The 22609-nt window shown below is 40.1% G+C and overlaps 4 long non-coding RNA genes across 4 annotated transcripts in view; 2 read left to right on the top strand and 2 right to left on the bottom strand.

Moving 5' to 3' along the window:
• LOC145436620 (uncharacterized) overlaps positions 1-22609 on the bottom strand; it is a 251531-nt gene that overhangs the window by 122068 nt on the left and 106854 nt on the right. The window lies entirely within an intron of this gene.
• Positions 6125-10801, top strand: LOC145435654 (uncharacterized). The gene is made up of 2 exons (XR_013913937.1): positions 6125-6263; positions 10666-10801. It is a non-coding gene; the product is annotated as an uncharacterized LOC145435654 (long non-coding RNA).
• LOC145435657 (uncharacterized) lies at positions 15628-20809 on the top strand. Its single transcript, XR_013913939.1, has 2 exons — positions 15628-17351; positions 17712-20809. It is a non-coding gene; the product is annotated as an uncharacterized LOC145435657 (long non-coding RNA).
• Positions 20323-22101, bottom strand: LOC145435656 (uncharacterized). Its single transcript, XR_013913938.1, has 2 exons — positions 20985-22101; positions 20323-20477 (listed from the first exon to the last, which is right to left on the bottom strand). It is a non-coding gene; the product is annotated as an uncharacterized LOC145435656 (long non-coding RNA).

The following is a 22609-nucleotide window of genomic DNA, read 5'->3' on the forward strand; positions in this document are numbered from 1 at the left end:
CAAGTGCGGAGTTTGTGCGGCCGAATTCACCAAGTGCCGAGTTTGTGCGGCCGAATTCACTAAGTGCCGAGTTCACTGGTAATCGGGCAGATACGGAATAATAATAAGAAGAACCGGCCTGGTGTAAAATGACCAGTGTAGTCGAACCACCACCATGAACACCACAAACAAACAAATAAACATCTAACAAGGAAAATAAATTACCTTTGCAGCCTTTGACAAACACAGTTACCATTGAAACCAGCAATTAAGGTCTTATTCGAAAGCAGAATAACAACTGTTTTAGTGGACATATCAAATCAAATGTTGGAAAGTTCATGTAAAATAGCCCAAAATATGATCTTACTGTGACCATATTCCATCAATATGGTCTGGCTAGCCAAATTCTCTGGGCCAACATAATCAAGCTGCGTTTGGTTTCAACGATTAATAATCTTGTCACTGGATTCGAGGTATAATTGCACTCAAATATCAAATTTTGCTCCATTAATCAACATCAAGTTGAAAATGTCCATTCTTGCACCAACTTTTATAAAATCATGAATCAGTGTTCTACAGGAATGTATCTATATGACTTATATACCTAGAAAATTCAAGCATAAATATTATGATATACCGTAGGTATAGGTACCGGTAATTCAGATGTTTGAAGCGAATTATAGTGGTCTAATTTCACTAAATTAGAGCGAAATGCCAGCAATATAATTGTAATCTAATTCGGAAAAACGGTTTAGCTCTAAATCTAACCTGGAAAAGCTGAAACTTTTCTATAGTTATCTACACCTGTTTTGCAGAAAGTCAAACAGCTCTAGGCGTCATATACTACAGGCAATTCGAAATACCCCATAAGCTATATGCTACTGCATATATACCTTTAACCCGCTACCTCAGTCAGTCACAATTCCTATATATTTACGGCATTTACCATACAGAAAGAGCGAACTATGCCTGGCTGCGACCTGTTGCGTTTCAAATCTTTTTATGGCGCGATGACGTAAAATTTGAATCGCCGAAATATTCTAGAAGTCACGCATCGATAATCATATTCCTAAACGTACAACATATCACTTATTTAGTTATTCTCTGAATAAAACTATTAACCATACTCGTTGAACATGCGAGATTACCGAAAGAGCGAATATATATATAATGAAGATCATATATATCAGAGGAAAACAAAACTATTCGACCTTAGAGCAACAACACGAATATACAACACCGGTGACATCCTCACGCAATAAAACGAAGGGAGAACATTGTTTTCTAATGGATAGAACGAAGCTACCGCGTGAGATCGAACAAAACCGGATAGAATTCATCGTGATTGAATGTACCGACAAAGTCATCCTTTCTGCGTATTTTAGTCGTACCCGCGAGAGATAGAAAATTTGCATTATTAGGTTAACTACCGGATATAACGAAGCCTAATGCATGAGATGGAAAAACACCGAGTATGAATTTATTCTGATTGAATATAACCACAAGACCATCCTACTACGTATTTTAGACATTCCCTCGACACTTAGAAAATCAGAACCTAATCGAGATGATCCCGGATGATCCTTTTACGGTTTTGTGTTTGCTGGGGAGTATGAATTATAGAAATAGTACACTGCAGTCAGATATCATAAATAAGTATTGCTATTACAGAATATCGGTATATAGATTTGACCATATCACTCGCAAAGTTCCAGTTGGGCATATTCAACAACATTCGAAATCTCACTATTCAATTTGGTCATCGGCGACACTGAATCAAAGCTATTGACGCAGGTGGAGAATTAGATTGAATACAGAGCGCAACTATAAAGTATAAACTGGAAATTATATTAACGGAAATCGCAAAAACCTCCCGGTTCTAGATCTAGAAATAGGAACATCGATAAGCAAGATTTTGCAAACGGCTTGTTTCGTCAAAAACTCCTTATGGATATTGTTTATAATCCTAAACAACGGTAGGTGAAGAGTGGTTTCTGGTCATGATTACGCAATTTAGACATTAATTCCAGTCCTAGTTTCGTTCTACTCATATATTGCTTCGTTCTTGCTTCATATATTACGTGGATATCAACATTGGCACTTATTTAACCTACCTTTGGATGACATGTGACGTCACAATAGTTTACATGCCCAGCTTCCACCACAAAATCCCTCTCAACCTGCCGATCTCTCGCGCACACCGGCTGACTGCATGGCTCGGGGCTACTCAAGTGAGACCGTAGACACTTCAATACTGAATGCAATCGACGGCAGATGATATCATCTGAGCTGACATACACATTGGACGACCTTTTCTGGTGATGTGTGCATATGTAGACATTCTGGGATCACTGAGAAGAATTATTTCGGCCAATTATACGTGTTTGTCCAATATTGTGTATCTCAATGCGCAATGTGGTGTCTCAATGGACGATTTCGATTTAGAGCAGAGGTCTCAAACACGCGGCCCGCGGGCCGCATGCGGCCCGCGAGATCATTTTGAGCGGCCCGCGACGGCATTTTGGATTTCGAAGTATTCGACAATATTTTACCACCAATTCTTGAGAACTTAAAATTCGCTCTAAAACTACTCCAGAAGCCTGAAACTACTCATCAAACTTCACTATTACATCACTTTCAAAAGTTACCACTCAGTGGAAGATCAACTATTACGTGACATTACTTGTTTAATATGGTAAAACATGACCCGTTGATGATTCGTGATTGAAAATTGTGATTTGGACTTGGGCGCGACCCTCTGTAGAATTACTCGTACTCGTCACGTCAAACGTTACAATCAGAGAAGATTTTGTGACTCGGAATGCCGTGACTTGGTACAACCACGCACGCAACAAACCATGGTGTCCTGTATGGTGTGGACACAAGCAAATCTCACGGCTCAGTGAAATTGGTTTACGTCACACTTTCCATTTGGTCGAAGGCAATTTGACAGTAATTTTTGTCCGGCTTGTCCTGTATTAGCCTAAATTTTATAAAACGGCTATCAATCGAAAGCTACCGCGGTACTGATTGCGAAAATATAAATTTCTTCTGTTTGTGGCCCTGGAACTACCCAAAATAAGCCTAGAATGTTGCATTGTATGTGAGTTTGGTATTGTGATGCAGCAATGACGTCTGGCAGCAGGCGAGGAGCACCGCAAGCTGCAAGCGTATTGGCCATCGTTACGCAGGCGATTGAGCACTCTCACTCTCGTGCGCATTTGCTCCTGAGCTGCGCAGACGGCATGGTTGCGTCACAGTACCAAACTCACTTACAATGCAACATTTGAGGCTTATTTTGGTGAGTTCCAGGGCCACGAACAGAATAAAATTTATATTTTCGCAATCAGTACCAGACATGGGGTGATTACTTTATGAATGTAATCGATTACGATTACGATTACTTCTGAATCACGCGATTACGATTACGATTACGATTACAGCAAAATCAGGAAGTAGTCGATTACGATTACGATTACATTGGAAAAGTAATCACGATTACTCACGATTACATTTATTTCGCTTCGTAGAACTAGTCTTAGAATATATATTGAAGACAATAAGGATGCGATGAAAATACCTAATGAGAGATGACAACTATCTTTATAAATGATACGTCAGTTGATTGTTACGTCATAATGTACCCATTGCCCAGCTCTATAGTGCTGGACGATTCATCGCACCCAACGATTTGAATTCTTGCCAGGTTCGTAATTGCCGCACCCCAAACTCCCCAATGGAGTACGGAGCGAGGTCGTAGGAGAATTAAAAGTATTTCGTAAATCAACATTAATTATATGAAGTATTTCGAGAGATTTCATTCTTCTAGCTCCGCGATTTAATGTCTCTAGATAGCTTGATTTTGAAATGCATACCTGTCCCCTTAAGACAAGACGGGAATAATTTATAGGCATTTCGGTGCCGGTCATTAACGCGCCAGGACACACCAAAAGTCATATGCAGTTTCGGCCAACTTGCGACCTCACGAAGTGCGCTACCAAAGAAAGAACTTTACCGACATGTTGGGTACGCCTGTGTGTCCATTATCAATAGCCGCGCAGGGTGGGTGTGACGAATATATAGAGCGTTGTCCTTAGAATCTGAGCGCCACATTACAAATGTCACCCGGGGCCCCCACAGATGAATGAGACATGACAATTTGTGTGTGCGACGCACATTGTTCGTCTCTCGTCTCAGGAAAGTTCTTCATTAGTCTTCTACGTTTGGACGACTACAATATACAATATGATTATAGGCTATACTACAGACGAGAGGTCACGAATTAACAACATATATTAATTGTAGTTATAACAATATCAGATATTATAGCTATGAATTACGTGCCCCAGATCTACCAGTAAATCTAACCATCGGGGGCTGAGAGAGGATTATTATTGAATAATCAAAGACAAACGTTAGGAGTGGGGGGGGGGGGGGTGACTTGCCGTTTTGGTCCTGATTCTAGCTACAACCCACGCTGACATGGTGTATAAGCGTATATCTATGGCGACAGGTCCAAATGTTGACTGAAAAATTGCGAAATAACGATGACGCCCGTTTCAGCCAGACTCATATGATAATAAGATAAAGTGAACATAAAATTTGGTGTTTCACTTAATACAGATACTGCAAGCTGCCGTTACGAGAAACGGCAAAGAACGGCTCGGTTATGATAAATATCAGCAGCTGTTGATTTTTATTGTTTCGTCGTGGAAATCGTAATGTCTCATTTGACGAGTACAAAATTTCACATCTTTGTTCGATGTACGTACCTAAGTATGCCAACTTACATAGGCGAGGTCTACTGCTCGCCAAGCAGCAACGGTCAAACTGCTTCAGATAGGCATAACCAAACATAAATACAAATGTTAGTATTTGAAAATATAGGCAGAATGGTGATTATTATGCTGCTGCGAGGTAGTTGTGTGTGGAGTGTATTGATAACCTGATATACAGCATGACGGGTGTTCTCACAACTACACTACAATGTAGGCCTACATCGAATATCTATATTTTACGTAAGACCTTAGTAGCTTTCACACTCTATTTAACGTCCACTTGCGAATGAATATAACTTTATTAGTTACACGAGCTTTCGGAGCGCTGCTCCTTCATCAGGTGTCAAAGCGAAAGTAACGCAAAAAGAGCAACGCAAAAATATTTTGAATTTGAACATATGCGTATTATGACATCATAGCGAATGAGAAATTCTAGATACTGAAGTCGCGTACTCTATGACGTCATAGAGACAAATATCAAGTTTTGATTTGAAATGCAAATAGTGAGTTGTGTGCCTAAAATCGGATTGGATAAGGTGTTTATATGCTAATTTGAAAAGAACAAAAAGTGCTAAGTCAAGCATTCATGGTGTAGTGAGACATACATCCTCTATCTATGCACCTGATGAAGGAGCAGCGCTCCGAAAGCTCGTGTAACTAATAAAGTTATATTCATTCGCAAGTGGACGTTAAATAGAGTGTGAAAGCTACTAAGGTCTTACGTTTATATATATCGTCTGCTATCGGCGCAACCAAGTATATTTTACGTGTAACTAATAAAGTTATATTTATTCGCAAGTTGACGTTAAATAGGATGTGGATTGTGGAAGCTACCAAGGTATTAGTTTTATATATATCGTCTGCTATCGGCGCAACATAGCATTCATTCTATTTTATGTGTGTAGCTTACACAATGACGAACACAGCTAATACTTCTGACGTAATAATGAGCAGCGACGATTGGAAGTCAGACGTTTGTGCTATCACTGACCTCAACCTGGTATAATATCTCTTCCTTGTTCACGAATGTTCAGTTTATGTCATAGTTCTTGTACGTACAGATTAAAAGTAATCGTTCTTCCTCTAAGAAATCGATTAAATATAGGAAGTAGTCGATTACGATTACGATTACTTCGGATTTTTCTCGAATGTAATCGATTGCGATTACGATTAATTGAAAATGCTGTAATCGTCGTAATCGATTACGATTACTAATCGCGATTACCCCATGTCTGATCAGTACCGTGGTAGCTTTCCATTGATCAAAAATTACTGCCAAATTGCCTTTGACCAAATGGAAAGTGTGACAAAGACAAATTTCACTGAGCCGTGAGATTTACTTGTGTCCAAACCATATAGGACACTTTGAACAAACTATCAAACTGGTAGGAGAAATAGTAAAATATCAAAAGGTCGTAGCTTGCGTTGTGTAGCTTATTTAGATATCAAAGCATGTAGGTATGGCAACCGACATTGGCATTATGTCGCCCCTTTGATGTATAGTTGGTTACATCCCGTGCAGTAACGTGCGGTCCAATGAGGCAGGTGAGGCAGTGCCTCACCTGTCGTCAGAGCGAGTAAGTTAAAATTGTGAAAACCCTTCATGAGTCGATGATTATTGATATTTTACGTCGATGTTCATAAATAACTGAATTTGAACATTTTTTAACACCACATCATCAGTTTGCATGATTATTATTCAAAAATAAAGCGCGAAAGGAGAGTTGAGGCACAGGTGAGGCATGGGCGGGTCGTGCCTCACCTGCGACAAAACAATTCATCATAAATAGCTCGAAATTCATAACAACCGGTATGAATCAAATGATATCGTCACAATGATTCCGAAAATCCAAATATTAACAGTGTCAGACCACCAGAACCCCCTCAAAATCGCCAAGGAAGGTGACATTCGGCTTTATTACAGACAATGCCATCGCTGAGAAACAATGGCCAGGCGAGGCACAAACGAATCTGCCTCATGCACTATTCGCTAACAATTGGACAATTGCAGCACAGTGAAACGCGCTATCGATTTCGGTATACAACAGTTTTGACTGTCTTCTAGGAAATATATAGTAGCGACGGCCAATACGCAATGCGGAGCAAATACATTCCCTTACTTATGTAGCTCTTATTTATTTAACGTTAAATTGTGGTATGTGATAGCTACTTGCATAGGCGGCATTGTCGTTGCTTTATGCTTCGAATAATCTATACCGGTATTTGAAGAGATAGCAATTATTATCCGTCCAAACTTGCCCATTTAGCACAATAGCGACCATATATATATATATATCGGCTTTCAATTAAATAAAAGGGCAAAAGAAAACAGGAAACAAAGGAACACCAAGATATCAGTTTTGGGCCCTTATCAAGCGCCTCCAGCGTGGGCGGTCGTGGGCGTCCAGTCCTACATGTATTATTGTATTGTATAATGTGTAATTGCAACAGCTATCAGTGTGCAAAGAAAATGCTCTCTATACCCTCTGCTGTTGTTATTCACATTTAAGATCTCTACATCAGGTAGGCTACCGTACTTTACGTGCGTGCGTGTTTGTGTGTGTGTGTGTGGGGGGGGGGGTCCGTGCCTCACCAGCCGCACATCACTGATCCCGTGTCATCTTGAGTATCTTTATTTATGTTATTGTCGCCAATTTAATGCGTGGCGAGTATTAACTAGTCGTAGACTACGCTTCACAGCTGTAACACCAACGGATTCTTCACAGATTGCACATGTCTATTGTTATTGCACAGATCCATTATGTTCAAGTTGTTATTGATCTGTTCCAACATTCGAAGGTAAAATCAAACGCTGATTCTATTTGACTTCCGTAATGACATGTCAATATAGCCTAGTTATCAGGAGTAGACCTATGTTCGAAACCCGGAAATAAGGCCTACTTTGAAATACATTGAATTCCCCTATTATTGGTGGTGCGGCCCGCGGCGCCATCAAAAATAGAAAATTGGCCCGCGAGCACATTTGAGTTTGAGACCTCTGTCTAAGACAATCAAAACGAAAATGAGTGAGTTTGGATCACAATTGTGATTTTAGAGTATGACTTTCAATGCTGTACTGGGAAAAAACGATTCGTGCGTATGTTTGGTATCGTCCTCTATATGCGCAGTTAGTTGCAAATCATTCAGAACTTCGGTCTCTACTCATATAGTCCAAAGCAATACAAAAAGCGGAAAGTTGAAGATGAAAGCTGCTGCAATCAATAAATAATCAACTTACAGGTGTGCCTACTGCCGTTCCGGCGTCGATGGTAACGCAATACGTATTACTTGTCATAATATGACATTATTGTTATGAATTCGTTGCTGCAATTCAAAACACCATTTGAATCCAGACATCCGAATTATAGACACAGCTTATCAAATTATGAGGTGCCAAATAAATCAACGGAATTATGTTCGAGACAACAGGCAATTATGTTGATGTCGTCCTCACAAAAGAACGTGAAAAAGGCAAGTTGAATACAGTAAGCCCGACGGTGAAACTCATTCAAAGGTGACATGTTGGTGTCAGAACTGTGTGTTATTCTTAAGTTTAACCAGACGCAGAGTCAAGATATCTATAAGCCGAACGTTACTCACGTATTCAAATTCCCATCCTATCAACCTTCTTTCATCCCTTATTTTGACAAATTGATTCAGGATGGCAAGTTTATGAAATCTTGGTAATATTTCTGACGCGCGTGCGTTATCATCAAATCAACATTTAAATTGTTTTAATATGCATTCATACGTACATTGTATATGCATTATCTCCACGTCTTCAGTTATAACTTTAAATAAGGGGTCCTGAACGTATGGGTGGCGAAGGTTATAATTTTGGGTCGCTATGGCATCCGAGCGATCTTCTAATATGTAAAACTTGTTGAATTTCTTTTACCTACTTTAGGCCAATCAGCGAGACGCGTTGAAAAGTAATCACAACTACTTGGCTTGATCATATGAATGTGCCGACCGTTGTATTGGTTTGAATCCACCACAAGATTTGTCTGACCATGGTTTCTCCGAAAAACACTGTCGGGGCTGCTTTAGTGTAGGGTTATGTAGTGTGCAACAATCGGGTGCTGGTCTATGAGAGAGAGGACTTGCGAGGCCAACCCCTACAGCGCCAGAACACATGAAGACATTACGTTTTGGCCAGCATACCGATAGGTGAAGTACGGTGACAAAATATTGCCGGCGATAAAACCAAAATGACCGTCACTGATTGGCTAATACCTACGATATTAATATATATATATATATATATATAAATATCGACTTTCAATTAAATAATTACATAAAAGGGCAAAAGAAAACAGGAAACAAAAGAACATCAAGATAATCCATTTTGGGCCCTTGTTAAGCGCCTCCACCGTGGGCGGTCGTGGGCGTCTTCGAGCGAAAGCCCTCGTTGCGCTAGCTCGGTCTCTATTGTCGAGCGCCATGTGGTTCTACTCCGGCCACCTCTGCGCCATGGCTCCGTCGGAGTGTGGTTGATGATGGCGGCGGCTGGTTGATCGTCTTGATGCTGCACTAGATGACCGATTAGGCGGAAGCGTCGTTCAGCAGCCAGCAAACGGCATGGGACCGTTTTTGTAAGTTTGTGTAGAGCATTGGTGGATATGTGCTCCGGGTGGTGGATGCCGAGTGCGTATCGGAGGAGTGCATCGTAGTTGGCGTTGAGTGTCTTAGCCCTATTCTTAGTCTTAGTCTTAGTCTTATTAATATGACCGGTCGTCGAAATGGTTGGTACCGAATAGTCTGAGTAGAATGTCAGTACAAGTGCGACCCGTGGTCAAATAATACACTCCAATTTGAAATCGTGTGAGTCAGACATGTTCAAGTTCATGGAGCTGCATTGCGTACGACTGCTGTCTGCGCGTTCTTTATATTGTATACATGCCTGTAAAAAGTAGCATAGTTGTATTTAAAATGCCTAAAATGTGATGTGTGAGGCTTGGGTCCCGAGAAGCGACTAAAACTCGGATTTATGTCTCAGTCAAAATGGTTGAAGAACCACTGCTTTATATCATCGCATAAAAGCTTGAGAACCACTGGTCTACGTCACAGTTTTTCAGACAATGGGCCGTTCACATCGGTAGGCCTATAAAGTAGGTTACAAAAGGTCAAATGTCAAATGATAAGTTCACCGACAATGCAAGCATCTATGGTACAAACGAAATGCAGGTTGCAAACTTTTTTTTGACTATGTGAACAAGTTAGACAAGTTTTACCTAACGCTACCATTTTGACAAAATTTTGACTTATTTTGACATCTCAAAAAGACATCACCGTACGCATCACGAATCATATGTATGAGTTGAGTGTATGTCCTGAGTCTTGAGTTCCTGAAAACACCGTTTGAGAACCACTGATATACCTACTACGTGTGCATAATTCGCTATGCACCGACGAAGTAGGCTAATACTTGTCACAATGAGCAGCGGGGTTTGAAAACCCAACGTTTCTGCTATCAATAACCTGCTATAATATCGCATTATATTTTATAGATTTTGTTTTATCATCTCCTAGTACTTCTTAAAGTTAAAAGTGATCGGTCTTTTACAAAGAAATCGATTAGATATGCGAAATATTCGATTTGGATTACGATTACTTCGGATTCTTTCGAATATATTTGATTGATGTTACGATTACTTGAAATTGCTGTAATTGTCGTAATCGATCACGATTACTAATCACGTCTACCCCATATCTGCTCGGTATATAACCTCTAATTTCCATATCCACTAAGCAGCATGTGATAACGATGTAATTCACTGCTTCCAATTCAGAAGTAAAACTGTACGTCGCAGAATTCATTCCACATTTGTATTCTCAGCTCTAAATCAGTCTAGTTTAGTCGTCCAAATCTGTCGGCACTGTCGTAGTCGCGTGTATGGCTTCGAAGTATCAAAAGTTGTTCACAAATATTTTTCCAATAGTCTGCCTACTGTGTTTGATGACTTTTTCATACCTGCTAAACATGTCCATTCCCATTACACGAGATCCTCGTCTAAAAGAAACATCTACTTACCCCCACCCAATAGCAACCTAACTAAGAGATCTATCGACTACTCGGGACCTATCATCTGGAATGCATTACCACCACATATCCGTGAATTGCCTTATAATAGATTCAAAAAAGCCCTACTTGATCACCTCTTGTCGTTACACTAACACTGTTGCCCTACCTCGCCCAGACATTGCTTCATTGATCATTTGCCACCATTGTTTGATTTTTTTTCTATTTTCCTTTAACTAAACATTTCTTTACAGCAAGACTGTTCAGAGTCAAGTGTACCTGTTTGATGCTGGTGTGATCAGACTAGATGACCTTCACGGTCTTATCGATCATTAATATCTAATACCGAATACTGTGCACGCATATTTTCTGTACCACCATCACTGCCGTTTGTTATGTATTTTAGTTCGATGAAAATAAAGACTCTCTCTCTCTCTCATTGACAGAAATAATAATAATGTAAACTCAACACTAAGCGGCACTTCATGTACTTGGAATTGTTTCAAGCAACTCCGTTGATGAGTGGAAATCTTAACCAGTCGTCCCTTAATGGGTATACATGAAATTCTGCCGTTTCACGTAATGTGTTGCGGAGCTTACAATCTACAATATGTGAGGCGTACAGTAATATGAAACAGTCTAGCGGATGTTTCATTTAATATTCTCCGACACCCAGATGTTATCCGGCGAACCTGGACACTCCAGAAAGTGTGGAAATGGCGACATAACAATGCTGTTATCTCTGAATGACTCTATTGCAGTTGTTGCGAGAACCGTGTACATACCAATTCATATCTAACCCCGCGTATACGCAATGCCACTTACGCTTATTATGTATTCATACTTACTATTATTTGTCTCCACGCACATGAATCCTAGCGCAAGCCATCGTTCGCTGAAAATCGGGGCTAATCACTTGCTACTCGATCATGCGGTAGCATACTGAACCAGGCAGGACATTACTCATAGCCTAGATTAAATATCTCAATTATAGTCACTATGCAATAACTACGGCAGTCATCCTGCAGTCAATAGTGATTTATCGACTAAGGTGAGAATGTCAGATGGTGACTTATTGTGTAGCGGAATTCTCATGTAGCGAATGCACATGAAATTATAATAAGCAGTCTACACAGGCAGGTGTCAGATTATCTGAAGATGAATACATAACACGTACCTAACCGCTTTATACGTGATATGTACACTATTTGAATAAGAGGCGAGATACCAGAGATTGGCTGGGGAGACGCTATGGTCAATCAATTTATTTGGCTACGGGTACAGCAGGACAATATGACTTTCAACTTGCTATAATTCTAATCACATTTCATACGCGTAGTTATGAAGATAGTATTAAGAAAGCCCGTGCAGTTATCAACCGCTCGAATTGGATTCATCAATTATGAATTCCAGCGGCGTACATAGTTACTTTATAATTACACCAGTCAAATCCATCAGACTCATCAATTCATCAACTCTAGACTCCAGCAGACCGGAGGTACCCGACGTCAACAGTATAACACAGTTGTTCTCAAACAGTTGGCACGCCCCCCTTGGGGGAGTGGAAGCATCTGAAGGGGGGCGCGGGCGCCGTCGTAAAGAAAGCTTTTTCGGATGTGGTGAAGTACAAAATGGAATGATATCCCTACATCAAATCATCTGCACCAGGTGGACCATGGTGACAATTAAATTGATATTACGACCTTTGGTGCGAAAAGAATTCCAACAATTGGATTCCGTATCGAAAATCACAAATGTGTCTTCGATTTTAGCGGCGGTATAAGGTTATTTTACTACAAGAGGAGAAGAGATTACGCCTTAAATATATTAGCTAAAATAAGCCACAATGGTGACACTATAGCTTCACCGTCAATATGCCCATACAATATATTATTGAAACTAAATTATACGGAGCAAATTGCGGTTTTCATCAATTCAATGAAGATAGCCTACGAAAAAGAAGAGAGTAAAAGTGTGTTGTTATATATCATATCAGCGCAAATATTCCATGTCTCATTAAATAGCACGTTTGTGAAAAGGCTCTTTATGTCGAAAGAGCCTAGAAAATTATATGAAGCGCATAGCTGTGAACGTCGCATCTCATCAGCAAAAGTAAATAAATCGCGTATACGCAGTGGGGCCCGTACAATGCCCAAGCGGTACACTTAAGTCGATCAACCACTTCGCTTTCTTATGTTGTGCTGACTGAGTCATGCTGATTATATGTGCGAATGGCTCATCGTCTTTATGCTATTTTGTAGTCCGTAATCCGTACATCCGCGGTCGTTGAGGGCTAACAGACCTGACGGAGGTAAATGTTTCTGTCGATATTATATCGTCATTTTTCAACTTCCGAAGGCTTCGTTGTAACGCGCATCAAATGTTGGGGTATTGTTATGCTCCTGTTATGGATTATATACCGTTTCAATAGCGAGACACACTCAGCGAAGATCGAAACAATTGTGGCGGTACTTTGAAAAACGAGATAAGTTTTTGCATTTTTTTTAAATATCTGGGACAGTAATAAGGTGACAAAAATAAGCTTTTGATTACTCTCCTAATTTGAAAAATACCTCCGTGGCATACCAGAAGGTCATGTGGGATCAGTGACAATGCTATATCTAAAGCGTGCAATATAATAATACACGTTGGTTTACTGCAGTGCTTTTCAACGTTTTTGAGCTCCATCCGCACTTTTTTTTGGAAAATAAATTTCATTCACACAAACCAACCGAAAATTGTTATAATAAAAAGAATATGAAGATACTTAACGATATTGAGTTCGGATGTGCAACAAATATTACATACATATTAACAGACAGCCCTGCTACCGTGTCGACCTGAAATTATACCCTTTGCGGTCCATAGTTTAATGATCCTTGAAGGAGTAAAAATTTGCGTTACAGTAACTTGCAAATGTGAGTCTTTTATGATGGGATTTACTACTATCCTTGTGCCTCACGCTAATCGAATTGTTATTACAAAAATATGATGATTGTTCAGCGAAAGAATGCAGAAAGTCATTATGACGTCTCTTTCCCAGCCTGTCGCCGGCTCAAACGGGCTGATACACTGTATGTCTGCTACTACACTCGCTTTCGAACCAGGCGTTTCGTTACGTAATATGCATAGTGTACGAATATTAATTCACTACGGTTTGTGAGCGACAAAGTTTATTGTTAAAGCTACGGTCGGTGGTGAGTGGTAAGTCAAACAAGTTTTTAAAATTGCATCGCAACTACAAAAGTTGAAGACACGCTGCTTTTAGATATTCTATAGCAGTGGTTCTTAACCTTGCCACCAGCGCCCCCCAGGGGGCGCTGGTGAACTTGAAGGGGGGCGGAAACGCTCAGGGGGCGATATGGGGGGCGCTGGGCTCAGGGGGGCGGTATGGGGGGGCGCTGGAGAAAAATGGCTTCGCAGTAGATGATGTGGTGATAGGACATATCCTTAATGAGTATTCAGAGCAAATTAACACCGAAAACGTCGTTACATATAGCCTTCAAAATACATATAGGTTTAATTGTCCATGAACGCCTAAATGACTGACACCGAATGTTCCTGTCTTGGCAATCAGAACCCCAGAAGACGAATTCCATCTGGCAGGTAAAAATTATATGTCAGTAAGGAAATATCAATCTGAAATCGTTTGCGTCTTTTAGTTTAGTACGATTGGGCGACAGGTATATTCCTGTTGGACGATATCCCCGTTGAGCGATTCTATATTTTTTGATATTGCAGACAGGGGGTCACGAAATAACATCATGCAACGAAGTCATACCAACGGGTTCGCCCGCCCGAATATGTTTAATTATTAGTAACGGGTCCTACAGTTTCCAAGAAACCTCACAATGTTCGCTTTAAGTTTTGATGAGTCTGCGCACACTCAACAACTCACTGCGCTGACCCTTGGACAACAGTGCGTAACGACTAAAATAAGGTAATAACTCCGGATTTGTTGTGCGCAACGTAGATTTTCTGTGTGCAGAGACCGTGTCAGCACTGCGCGCGTGCGCAGCTTGGAGGGAACATTGCACCTCACTTAGCTCTATACCGGTAAATGTGTTTACGTGAGCAGAGAGAGGATAAAAATTGATCTCAATTTACATGTAATTCCCGATGATATTGACCAATTCAATCATTAATTAGTGAAATTTTTCGCACTTCGCGCGAATAGGCGAGAATAGCTGCCTCAGTAAATGGACACGCAATGTAGATACCTAATAGGCTATCAGCAAATAGCGGACAGCCTAGTGGGGGTCTGGGAGGGAAGTCCCCCGGAAGTTTGGTTTATCACCCGATGGGGGCCCAGGACCAACGTCTTTTGTTTGGGGGGGGGGCTGTTACGGCCCTGGTAACGAATAATTGTACCTGCGAGCACGCCCGAATATGTTTAAATAATAATTACGTGCCCTGTATTTTCCTATACAACAGCTCACTCAGTGCTACTGGTAAATCTGATTACGTGGGCTGAGAGGATAAAAAGTTTATATGGCGACTTATATATGTAATTATCACCTATCCATTCATGTATTATGGAAAAGTTTGGTACTTAGGGCGACCAGGCCACACAAACTTTGCTGACCATCAAATCACGATATGGGGTTCGTGGGGCGAAGCCCTTAGAAGTTCGGTTTATCACGCTATGGGTGCGCAAGGCAATCGTTTTTAGGGGGGTTAACGAAGTGCTGTTACGGCCCTCCCTCTTACTCATTGTCTTTATTACATTCCTTGAAATATGAAGTTGGGGGGGGGGGGCGCTGGAGCACAATAATTTTTGAAAGGGGGCGCTGGAAGAAAAAAGGTTAAGAACCACTGTTCTGTAAGGTTTATTTCAATTATTACACGTCAGAAAATTTAACAATTATTTACGATTTTCATCAGCACTCATCCCTGGATTTTCATTCGCACCGTTCGCACCACCTTCGTCATTGGCACTGCAATTTTTTTTCATTCGCACGAGTGCGAACCGTCACACAGGCTCTGGTTTACTCCATTCGGGTGTAAGTGAATATATATAATTTCCATTCAACTTCTCTTACTTATGAGTGATCTATTGAGAGATTTGCATTATTGATCTCGTCTTTGTGTTCGAATGGCCGTCCCTTCGGCGCAACTTAAATTTGTCTTACAGCAGTGTTTCCATTTTTTTGAGCTGCCGCCCCCTGGACAACGAATAAAGCTTGATAATTGGAACAGTTCACGTGTGACAAAATTTCGTTGAAATACGGTGTCATTTTCGCCTTTATCAGGTTTCATCATTACTAAGAACGGATATATATTCTACTCAATTTTTTTTGAAAATATGCCCGTCAAGTAGAAGATATATCGTTTGTCGCAACGTGAATGCCGTGTCGAAGGCAATGGTCGCAGCAATGTGGAAAATCCATGATCGTCTGAAACAGAGATTAAAATGACGGAAGACAGTTTATTTTAAAAAGCCACCACACCTTACAGCGAGCCATCAACAACTGCTCAAATACTTCGTAGTTCTCACAGCACACACTTTTTTGCGATTCTGTCTACCGCTAAATTAGTCCAGTGATGAGCAGGATCAACGTTGTCAAGTAACAATGGACTGTTTTGGTACAGCTGAATAAATATACGGACCCTATATACCCTAAATTGCCCTCATTGAATCGATTTTGCATTTTTACTGCATATTTAGCTGCTGTATTTATCAATTGTTTCAACACTACGTAGCAGTTGCCTTCTTAACCTACACCACCCCCACTTTGTCTCAGCGCCCCCAATCGGCCAATTCATTGCCGAAGACCCTGGGGGTGCTGGCGCCCACTTCGGGAACCAATGTCTTAGATGAACAAGAGCCCCTGTTCGACAAATGACTAATAAATGTTCCAACCTTACTCATTCCAATTCTGCCTTCAGTTAAAATATGCAACACATCCATTGTAGTGAAAGGGCTTTGTCAAATACGAATACGCGGAACAATTTCGTGTATAGTTGTGAGATGAGAGCATTATTTCAAGTAGGCTATGGTATTTCAGTAAAGATCGTCTGATAACTAGTACTCATTAGTTATAGTAGTTTTGTGTAATAGTGGAAGTTATGGTTCTAATATGATTATAAAATAGTTACATATTTTGGTTGCATTGATTACATGTTTGGTAAAATGTAATATATTCCTGAAACATCAATTATATATGATCTGCGATATGGCATGTGCCATATAGGGTCAGGAATTGTTGCGAATGTGACGTATAGAAATAGTTCACTGCTGTCAGATATCATACACTAATATTACTGTTATGTGTTATGGAATAGCAGTATAGAGACTCGTAAAGTTCTGGTTAGGTAGATTCAACAATATTCGAAATCTCTCGATCCATTTTGCTCATCGACTACACTGAATTAAAGCAATTGACGCAGGTGGAGAATTATATTCACTATGGACGCAACTATAAAGTATAAAATGAGAAATGTATAAACTGAAATTGCAACAAATCTTTCAGTTCTAGATCTAAAAATAGGAAGATCGATAAGCAAGATGTTGGAAACGGCTTTTGTCGTCACTAATTTCTTATGGATGTTGTTTATTTTCCGATACGCCGGTAAGTGAAGAGTGGTTTCTGGTCATTATTAATCGTCACCTAACTTTTTTGTATATAAATTACTGTCCTAGTCCTGAGGTTGGTAGCGTATAAAGATAGCGATGTTGACTTTTCGAGAAAACTGTAATTAATAGCAATAGCATAGCTTATATGACCATTGTCCATGTGTGCAAATCAACTTTAGTCACTTAATTGTCGGAGATGACATGTTTGCTATATATTTTTAACCGTAGGCCTATGTCTGAAATAGTCGGGGAGTATCTAAATATTCGTTCTGTATTCGAATAGCGCTTTGATCCACGAATCTTAGCTAGATAGTTAGATTATCGCGTTTAATTACATCGCCTGTTTAATCTACAGATTGCGTGATTTCATCAGATGCAAATGAAAATCAATGCTTTGTAAGTACAATTCGATTTCCAATTTTGCAGTCAACGATACAGCAGCAGCATTGCACATGAATGCGGAGATTAGTGATACTATAAAGCACGTGGCGAATAACATAAATTAAAGTTCAGATATCCAAAATTTTATGTCGTAGGTGGTGGCAATAATCGCAATTTTAGAGATTTTATAGGTTCAAAGGCGTTTTTCGTTGCATTCGTGATGGCGATAGTTCCGAAATTGCAACTTATTGTCCTGAACTATAATCGGGGAGCGGTGAGATACTACATTATATTAGGCGACGCAATTAGATACTCGGATGCAGATCTATATTATGAAAGATCCGATTTATGTCCGAATTTCCGATTGACGAAGAATTAACAAAATTATATCCAACAGAAAAACCAACCTATATTTTTCAACATTACATATTTAGGTTTGGCCAATTTGTTTTAGATAAATGACGTTGTTAAGCACCTAATCTTCAAATGTGTTACTTGTAACAGGATATATCAAGTAAGTTCATTGCCGTTTCGTTTGACTATTCAGTTGGAAAGTGAGATGACCACAGCCTGCATGATTCTTTATAAGTTCCGTCAATTATTTTGCTGTTGCCTGGTAGCCTAATGCTGATTGACGTACATGAAAAAAAAACTTCATTTTAACGAAATCTCCACTTATGAAGAATTCAAGTAATTATTACGCATCATTGTACAAATAATTAAAATTTATTATCTACTCTAAAACGTCCGTCACATTCCACGAATTGACTACACAAGAATCAAAACAGTTAACTTAACCATTTGGGTGTCTGCGAAACTCTCTCGGAAACTCTCATTAGTCATTAGTCATTTTATGTAAATCGCGGAGATGCATATAGCCACCTACGATTAACCGTTAAACGTATGCGAGTCCTCGAACAGTATACTTTCAAAACCATCAATAAAAATCAGTGTTCACTTTCGACTTCCACATGAACTAAAGTCTTGACATTTCTTTTAAATCTCCTACGTATAACCAACTATACATTTATTGCAATATTTGCATTACCTCATCCACTTACGTTGCAACACTGACTACTTTGACCATCTAGGTTGTCCATGAAATGTTCATTCATTGTCACACGCCCGCTTCACTATCGGCATAGACCAGGACTCGGCCCGCGACTGGATTTTGGGCGGCGCGCAGATAGTTTCCGTACATACGTGATAATGTGGCCCACGCCCAGAGTCTGCCACAATTCCCCACTATTTGCTTACGACGTCAAAATATAGTGCCGGTAGGTCATTTTTGAGTCCTTTGTTTTCTTTCTGTTCTTTGATTCTTTATTTCCGGTTTTAGTCACGTGACAAGCATGTTATGTTCCGTCACAATAGGCCTTTAAGATTTTTCCTTCAATCTCATGCCTTGCCTCAAGCTGGTAAAATAGAGCAAAGTGAAATTCGGGTGCATTAGCAAGGGCAGAAGTGACAAAAGTAATAGTGATTGTTTAATGTTCTTCAGTTCTTCGTTTACTCTGTGTGTGTACTGTGTACATTCTTTGTTTACAGGTAAAATTGACTAGGAATTGACATTAACAAGACAAAGCTGTGTTCCAATCTGATGTTGATTGATGTTCACATGCAGTCTATATAAAGGGTTACTACGTCGTAGATGCAGCCAGAGTTCAAAGAACTTGTTGACAACTTTGATGGACCACATAGATGCCTCATTGACTTCGAATAGTATTGACTTACATTACGCTACCAAATTACATAAATACTGTTTTTGGTCTCTATGTTATAAACCTAAGGTTTACATTAAATACGATGTATTCCTTGTATGGCAGATAAATACCCGATTAATGTATCGATTCAGGAAAGCGGCCCGCCAAGTAATTCATTTTCTTATATCTAGCCCGCTGACAGGAGAAGTTGCCCGCCCGTAACGTAGACGCCCTTTTCAAAATGGTCCGGCATGAATTTGAGTTTGTTTAATACGCGTGCACAATGACTCGAGTACAAGTCGATTCAACACAAAAATTGATTCGAGTCGAGTCAAGTGATTCATCGCATTTGAAAAAATGACTCGAGTCAAGTCGAGTCACCATGAAATCGCGACTCGAGTCACTTAAAACCCGGAAAGAAGGCCCGAGGAATCAAAATCCATGCAAATAGACACACAAAAAAAATTTACCTCGATTTACCGCGAAATGTCTGGAAGCAGGGTGGCCAGCCACTTGGCAGTAATATAACATTACCGTCACTCAATGTAAATTCAACTTACACCCGTCCGGCAATCCAGCTTTACATACCAGACGGTAATGTTACAGTCACATCTGGTATATTCAATCTACATTCTCTCCTGTACATTTACGAGCGAGACTGTAATTTTACCGCCTACCTAGTATCTACAACCCTACATGCTGTCCTTTGTAAATCAGATTACATGACAGCTTATAAATTCACATGCATCCATTCCATACCTATCCCAAAGCAACGCGATGCCAATATCCCGCAAAAGTTTCTTCACGCTCTAAAAACGACATTGGGGCAACTGTATAATATATAACAGTGTATATTCATTCATGATTCATGATGAAAAAGTATTGCTGCTGGAGGTCTAATTCTTCTTTAGGAGGAATGCAAATATAGCACAAGTGGTCCCAAGAAAAGGTGAATTAATTCCACCACCGGATAAACTTCCAATTGTGTCTTTTTCTCGTCTTCATTCCTTCTGTGTGACTAGTATCTTGCAGTTCCACTAAAAAGAACTCATGCGTAAGTCGCTATATTAAGCAAAGTTCCTAACCTAGACATGACATTACAATAACTACTAAGACAAATAGGCTAACAAAAATATACAAATTTTTGAAGTACCGGTACTGGTACATTGTGTGATAACGGCTCCGCCTTTTACATGATATAGCAGAGATTCATGACTTACTTTATCTAATGCAGCGGTTCTCAACCTTTTGGACATGCGCCACCCTCGGCGATGGCCAAAAAGTTTGCGTCCCCCTGCACTTATCGTCACGTCAAAAACAGCACATCATCTAAAACAGAGATGGGCAACCTTTTTGCTAATCACGGTCACATTTCAATTACTTAAGTAGGGCAAGGTCGCATTACAGGGCATAGCTGCCGCATAGCAACCTATATTGCATCTAAGTCTGTCTTAAGCAGTGCAGTTCGCCAGCTATTACCAACAGCTACCCAGCGCACTGAGCTTCAGGATACTGCCAAATCTATGAAGTAATGAATGACTTACACGCGTGAATTGCTCTAAATCTTAAAAGAATATCAAAAATTTGCTCAAATGAAGTTGAGTGCGACTGCTGGAGTTTGAATTTGGCGAGCGTTCTTAAATACGAAATAGGTTTCTTCTTCTGAAAATGGTTGTGAAACACATGTTTAGTCAGAATTCAAACAGACTTAGTCAATTTCTCGCGCCCCGCAGGTTGAGAACCACTGATCTAATGTATTGAAGCAAAATGTTTCTCATTTGAGGTGGCATGTGTGCCAAACAAATCCAGCAGTGAATGGAAACATCCCTATACTACCGTATGGCCCGAAAATTACATGAACAAGCCAGCAGTTTCAACTCATCTGTGGCGGAGTATGTGGTGTCACAGGTCACTATGTGAGTCGACTAATATCCCAAAATAGAACAGAGAATGCGGCGAATGAAATATTTCAATAATGAAATCAAAGTCGGTGGTGTGCAGTGTGCACAGTCGCATATATGCACGGTAACAAATACTATGCAGTACTGTACCTTTTACGATGCGTATCCCATTCAGAATTCATAGGAATCTTTAACGATCCACTTTCTTCAAGCACAACAAGCTTCGCTCCACCCGGGTTGGAATCCCGGTACGTTTAGCGAGACACCGATTCCATATTGGCGCTCCAGCCTTTGCTCAAATCTCAATAATGGCCAGACGACGATACGACACTCGAACGATTTCAAAATGAGTGGTATTCATCCGCTGACATGCTACGAATAATATTTACTGGCCATGTTATAATGTTTGATTTAGGTCGTATTTTTTCATACAAAAACATTTATCATTACATATAGTCCCTTTCTTTTCCATCTAATCTCGTATAAATTGATATATATTCCACGTGATGTTACTACTTACTGTACTTACGTAACCAGACGCTGCTTGTGATGTCACAGTTGTGCGTTGGTTGTTTACTACGAAACTCAGAAAAAGCAGTAACGCGTAACCCTAACCTACTGTAACCTATGACAGATCGCCATGTCCGCCATTAACAAATGGTCAACTGAGAACGCGGTGCTGACATTTCTAGTTTCCCGAACAATATTATGCATCCTAAACTGATATTTTAACTTATCAGTCCTATCTGTGGTAACCAACGAGACCGGCCATTAGCCATAGCCTTATAATATAATATAATGGCTATGGTGCACCACATTAGCTACGATTGTCAGTTGTTTCTTTTACCCTAGTATGTACTTTACTGAAATTGGTACTAGGGCCAACAATTAGCGTATGATAGACCCCAGTCTCGCGAACGTGGTTGAATCAGGTCAAATCACCACAAAAATGATATCAGTAACATTCAGTTCCACGTATGACATTGGCCGCAGCGATTTTCAAGCTAATCAATTTTACCAATAGCCTGATAAACTCCAGGAACGAGTAACTGCATGTAATTCTGCGAAGAAATTCTGGTAACTTGACTTTACAGCTAAATTAAGGTAATATTACATATCAATATGTAAAATTACATGCTACTTACAGTTATTGGCTGCGACTGGTAATTCGTTGCAAAATTTACAGAGATTTCCCGGTAAATCTACCAGATTTTTTTCAGTGTACCGGCTGATCTATATCACACTATGGGCAGTGATGATCCCGTGTG

The sequence above is a fragment of the Botryllus schlosseri genome, chromosome 3 (assembly GCF_051294905.1).
Source record: "Botryllus schlosseri isolate E-star chromosome 3, Bs_hap1, whole genome shotgun sequence".
NCBI lineage: Eukaryota > Metazoa > Chordata > Ascidiacea > Stolidobranchia > Styelidae > Botryllus > Botryllus schlosseri.